Source organism: Nematolebias whitei, chromosome 4 (genome assembly GCF_014905685.2).
Source record: "Nematolebias whitei isolate Nwh7 chromosome 4, NemWhi1, whole genome shotgun sequence".
In the NCBI taxonomy this organism is placed as follows: domain Eukaryota; kingdom Metazoa; phylum Chordata; class Actinopteri; order Cyprinodontiformes; family Rivulidae; genus Nematolebias; species Nematolebias whitei.
In genome coordinates this window covers 20,528,066-20,534,647 of record NC_056501.1, presented here as the reverse complement: position 1 = coordinate 20,534,647, position 6,582 = coordinate 20,528,066, and the positions used below count along the sequence as shown (strand labels likewise).

General features: G+C 37.2%; 1 pseudogene; it reads right to left on the bottom strand.

Moving 5' to 3' along the window:
* Positions 1 to 3,025: 3,025 nt before the first annotated feature.
* On the bottom strand, positions 3,026 to 3,180 carry LOC119409193 (annotated as a pseudogene).
* Positions 3,181 to 6,582: the final 3,402 nt, after the last annotated feature.

The following is a 6,582-nucleotide window of genomic DNA, read 5'->3' as shown; positions in this document are numbered from 1 at the left end:
ATCAGCAGCAACATGAAAGATCAGCAGCAACATGAAAGATCAGCAGCGACATGATATGATTTTTCACAGTGATTATCCTGGTTAGATGAAACAACTTTTAAAAAGATTAACTAATCAAATTCAAAAAACAATAACCTTTTTTTTTCAATATTTTCTTTTTAAGTAGCCTTTTAATTGAGGTAAGAATTCAAGTTGAGAACATGTGCTGCTAAGAGCTGCTGCATGAAGCAAAAAACAAGTTTTACCCAAAAAAAATCACCCATAACTGAGCCTCGAGATCAGAAGCTTTTGTTTTTCCAGCTTTCGAAGCCTCGGTGAAAAGTCAGCGACCAAACTGAGTTCAGATCACGAACTGAACTGCAAGGGAAAATTATTTGTTTTCTGCTGTAACTGGAACAGCCAAGTTTGACTTGCAGGAACTCAGCCAGAAGCTTATGAGAGCAACTTGTATTACAGAAAAATCCAAATACGTCTGTTCTGTGGGTGTAGCACGGTCTGGAACTTGTTAAGTGGATCTGGTCAAGTAATGTCAGATTTTAACAGCGATTCACATGGATTGGCCTTGCTGGCATCCTGAAGGCCCATAAAATCTGATTCATCGCCCCTATCGCTTGCAGAGGGCATGCAGACGGCAGGAAAAGAGCAGCTCTCAGGTATGCTAAAGTCATCCATGATGGGATCTGTCAACTCTGCAAATGGCTCCTTCTCGCCCTGCTGCCTTGCACGTTTTATCAGCTGAAGGAGTCAATGACAGAATGTCTATTGAACTCTGACTGTCTCCACATACAAATTATTTCTTTCCGTTGAGAAACATTTCTGTTAGAAGGAAGCTCAATTAGGAGTTAAATTTGAGTCTGGCTGACATCAACAAATAGAACTAAGCAGGTAATCATATATGTCTACAAGATCTACCAGGAGTATCCCTATTTACCAGTTAAGATCTTCTTTTTCACTTTCCCTCCGGTAATCAAAATCATATTGGGAAATTCTATTTGTTGCAAGACTGCTGACAACCCTTGAGAATGAAAAATACAATTTAATAATTTGCTGCTGCAGACACATCTTCGAGCACAGCAGGCTGTGTGTGCAGAAGACAACGGGTGGGCTTTAGAAGCATTATTGATGCTATTGGATCATCATTTGAGTGACAGATAACAAGCTCAGACGCTCCCCAAAATTTTCCCAGGATGAATACGGAGCGCTTCATGCTAGTTAGCAGATTGGTTTATTTCACATCATTAAAAAAACATTACCTTGGCTGAAAATGTGTAAACACTGTTTGATTGATTGAAACGGTGCAAATCGTTATCAGCAAATCTTTAAAACACTTTATTTTGGTGAGTTGACTAATGTATTCATAGTTTCTTTAAATAAATGAAATACTCCTTCCTTATTTGTTCTCTAAAAAAGACGTTTTCATCTCAGACTTAATTTGCTTATACAGTACTTTGTTGTGTATTTCAAGGTTGTTTGCTCGTCATAAGAAAACCCCCAAAAGGTACAGAAGCACATAGATTTATGTTTTTATCCCCAGAAAGTCTACCTCTGTCTATTCTGTGGTGCATAATGGAGTACTGGTGTGCAGAAGAGGCATACCAGATGTTCGGGCTACCTCCTTACATTTTGTTTCCCTGCACTGGTGCAATTTCATATTGATGAGCTCTGCAGCAATTCAAATTGCATGTCTTCTTTAAACATTAAAGCAGCAAAGAGAGGAATCACAGTTGTTGCTCAAATTCTGCCATAGTTGAAAATCAGAAATGCCATTGCCGTGCAAGAAAAATCTGACAAAACACATGCACAGTTCAGATATTTCACCCTACAACAGCACAGGAGACTTTGTCTTGTGAGCGTGACTATGGCACAGTGGGGATGAAAATGCAACCCCTCCACATGATGCATTCTTTGAAATGTAGTTTCTACCAAAGATCAATAGTAATACTGAATTGTAATTTCACAATCAGTTTCAGTTTAAGATAGAAACTTGCTCTTGAGAATTTGGCTTGTTGCATATGTTTACCTGGTGCAAAATGCATGAAAGAGGAGTGAGTGGCTTAACATAGTTTTTTTCTTGTCCCTCCTGATTACAGTTTTATATGAATTTCTGTTTTGTTTTTTCCAAACAAAATAAGGTATATGCATTCTTTCAGAAATATACTCTTCATTGTTATCGATTTGCTATTCCCTCATCATATGTAGAACAACAATGTACCAGTAAATGAACTGAATAGGTTAAAATCAGAGTATTTGTCTGGATAAAGTAAAGACTATTTTTTATTTGGGTTTGAGGGTAAATGGTCTGATATATTCTTGAATGAGGAGTCCATTCTGGTTACCTTATGAGATGAGGTAAATTGGTGAAATAAGAAAATAGACACGGTCTGATCTCTGTTTTTCCCCCACATTTCTAGCTTAGAAAATTCCCATTCTGGATGTTCCCAAGGAAGCTGCTTAAAAATGATAATCCAGAGGAGGAAGAGGGAATCTCCACTGACTTGCCTCAAGCCTGTTTCAGCCCTATTAAGAAATATTAAGAAGCTTTCCAAAGAAACCTAAACTCCAGCCCTAAACTCTGCATGCTCTGAATCCTGCTACCCTTCGCCTGACAGTATAAGACAATCCCAAAGCTCCTGACAAATTTGTAAGTTAAATAGTTTTTTGTATTTATCTTTATTATTATTGACATTTCTTGGTAAACGATTTTTGATTTCTATCGACAGCTGCTAAAAGCTGGGTTATGTTGTTTTTGCCATGTTGTGTCCCTATCTGTTAGCAAAACATCTCATGAACCACTGATTTGAATTAAATGAATCTCTCAGAATGTGATCATTGGATGTACCGATTCTTTTCGAGTCAACCCTACTCAACATGACACTAAAACACCAAAATGGCTATAACTCGGTCAAATTTCCAGATATTACTCAATGTTTGTGATATAGGTGATTAGAGTCAATCCCCAACACATATCCCATGTACTGTATGTATATTGTTTTGCATTATATTTTGCATGCAATTTTAGCTTAAATCTTTGGTATTATCAAAAAATACCAGAAATTATGCAATCAAGTTTCCCACATTTGGGGAATTCCAAGGGGTCAGCACAATCGGAGTGCAATGGCTGAGCCTCACCCTGGGTGAATCACCTTCATAATCATGGTATCTCCCCTGCCAGGTAAATATAGCGTATATCTTAGATCTATTAGCATATCGTTTAGCGTAACAGTGTGTATCTTATGTCCTTTTATACTGTTTCTTTTTATATTTTATAATTTTGCTATTTTGGGGTGTAACTGGGGCCTTGAGTACATCACTCATGTACCACGTGTGATACAAATGACAATAAAGAACCTTGAACTTGAAAAGTCAACCCTATTAGTCTGTTTGTATGCTAGCAAAGTACTAAAAAAGCAGACTTTAAAGAAACACTCAGAATGTATTCACTGGGTGTGACAAACTAACCCTACTGAGCTCAAATTTGGTGTAGCCGAGAATCATTCCCAACACATACTGTCCTTCACCATCTCATGATAATGCATGGGACTTTGTATAACATTATTTTCATGATTCAACCAAAACGACTCCAACTTTGATATGCATTTCAATGCTAGAACTTTTTGCTTTGGGGCCTGGATGCTGAAAATTTCAAACTTTGCCTCTAAGGTTTCCCACTACACTACAGTAAATTACAAAACAGTGCCACAGAAAAAAATATATGTTCTGTCGGTCTTCCAGCTGGATCATATATGTGAGACAGCCTTGGGCAACCTGTGAAACTCTGGGTTAGAATGTATTGCAGACATGTGCTTTATCATTAGGTATTTTGGTGCTCTTACAGCATACATGGTCCTTTTGTTAGCTTTCTTGCATTTGGCTCCCACTGTATGTTGGGAAATTACATTTTTATGTGGCAAACTGAAACTAAAGGATGGCCCCACTTCTGCTATCAATCACTGATTCTTTATGGTTTACCCTCATCCACTTTTACTGTAGCTACAATATTTTATAATTACTGTCAGTGGAACTGTATGAGTTGCTGTGAACAGACATTAAAGTCTAGCATCCTATTCCATCTTTTTGATGAGGTAAAGGTGGAAAAAAAGAAGAAACTTCAGTTCAAAACTTTAGTTGTAAAAGCCTTTCTGCTATCTGGAGGCTTGTGTAGCTTTTAGAATCTGATTTGATGCACTAACATTGTGAGTCTTTATAAGCTCTACAAACACTAAGCGAGGCGAAAGGAGCTGTCCAGAGCCATATGGTCAGTCATATATTTTTGGAACCGGTTTGGTTTAAACACAGTGCTTTGTCAATACTCATCAAGGCTAAAATCTTTATAGTACATGCAGTGTTCAACACCTCCTTTAAAGACGGCCTCTCCTGTGGCGTATATGTCAATTTGTCTGGTGATTTATTTGTTGGCTGACTGAACTGGTATCACCTAACTCATTCAGGTAGCAAGAGTGTGTGTTGGTGTGAGTCATGAAGAGAGAGAATAGGAGAGAGGCTATACAATGCAATCATACTTGGCCCGCTTCCACTCACGCTGTAATGGGAAAAGCAGCGTGCAAGCATAACTCTCCTGAGAAAACAAGGAAAGATGAGAAAATAAGTGGGTCAAGCAAAAGGCGTGAGGGGCAGGACTGGCAAAGAGGACCCCACTGAAATCAATGCAGATCTCAAGGCTTGCTTTGGTTGGATATCGAACAACAGGAAAGTGTGCTGTGGTGGTAAATGACAGGCTAAAAGCTAGAGGTGTCCCGTCTGAGTTTGATTACCTCATCCCCAAGGCATTCTTCGTCATCATATCTTGTGAGATAAGTATCATAATAGTTGTGTATTTTTGCAGTTACAGTAAATGTTAACCAAATTGTCGGCCATTACAGCTCCCGTCTCCCGGGATTGTGGCAGTGATGCATCACTGGTGTTCTGGTGTTAACGGAGGTAATTGTTTCTGTCAGATTAAATGCAGGCTGGACTTCACAACAATTACTGAATTTATCAAAAATAACAAAAGCAAACAAACAAGTCTAAAAACTGTCATTTCAACTTCTGACTGACCTTGACAAATTGTAATTTTCACATTTTGATTTATCTTTGTCTAAAATAGATGGAGAACAAAGACCTTTAGGTTCTTTAGAGCTGCACATCTTTCTGAGAAAAGTTGATGTGCTTCTTTTTTGGGGGGTAAAATCCTGAAAGTTTTTGGTCAGGTAGCATCACACAACACAATCTGCAATAATTTTGTTATTTAAATAATATTTGATTATGTACCAATGTTCCAGTTCAATTTTTTCGTTATTTTTCCATTACTACCTGACAAACAAATAGGTTGAGCCAATACAAAGTAATTTTAAGGTGCAAATGCAGTCTCTTGAAATGTCCATCCAGGTTTGTAACATAATTTGTCACAGTGTTAGATTTTTTCTAGAGAGATCTTTTTTTTTTTTCTCAAAGGTGCTGTTAAGTTCAATTATTTATTTTTTTAGTCCAATAAGCTGCTGCAGAGTTGCTCATGGACAATGTTAAACAAGACTCTCTCCCAAATGTATTTCTTAAGAAGCTTTAATTTGTTGAAGGGCAGAATAGGTTTTTTCATTCAACCTTTATTTAGACAGGTAAATCCCATTGAGCCTCGAGGACTCATTTACAAAAGACCTGATTTCAACAAAGAATGATGACAACAATGGACAACGGCGACAACAATAAACAGTAATAAAAAGTCATACAATTCAGTATTATTATTTTTTTAACAAATAGGATGGCAAAAAAAAAAGAAAAGTAACAAAAAACAGCTAGATTTTAAGGCGAGTGTAGAAAACTAAAAACAGGAACATGTCTGCATTGGTCCCTGGTTAAAATCTCGGTAAAACTTAAAGCAATAGTTGAGATTTTTTTGAAGTGGGGTTTAGTAGAACATCAAACAAGGTTAAGTAAGATCATGTGGACGGATTCTTCTTCTTCTTCCAGATGACCTGACTTAACTTTGTTTGATTTTTCCACCTGGAATATTGAGCATGCATCAGTACGTTTAGTAGAACAGTTGTGAACAATTGAAACAACTATTATTTAACCTGTTGAATCACCTCAGTTTGGAGAAACATAAATTAATTTTGACAGACTGAATCTTTATTGAGAGTTGAGTAAAATTGTGTGCTGATTGGATAGACTGATCAGGCAGCTTGCTATATTTGCAGCCTCAGCACAAACATATATATACACACACAGCCTTTTTAGTGGGTCTGTGTTTAACATGTGCATTTGTATGCATCTTTTAGTTGGTTAAACAGAAACAAACTAAACAAATGGTGTCATGTAAGAGTATAGAGGTTTACTATTAGCTATTATGGCATTCTTTCACACTGGGATAGAGTATTTTAGAGTAGACAATTGCTTTAAGATCAAAATCTAAATCTTACTTCTAAGCTACAAAACCCTCAACAACCTAGCTCCATCCAAAAAAGTTCAATCTGGTCCTCTGGACATTCAAAAAAACAAAAAACAAAACAAAGCAAAAAAATCTAGAAACGTTTCGTCTCTCATCCAAGAGACTTCCTCAGTCTGAGGTGCTGTTTTCAGCTCAGTCTC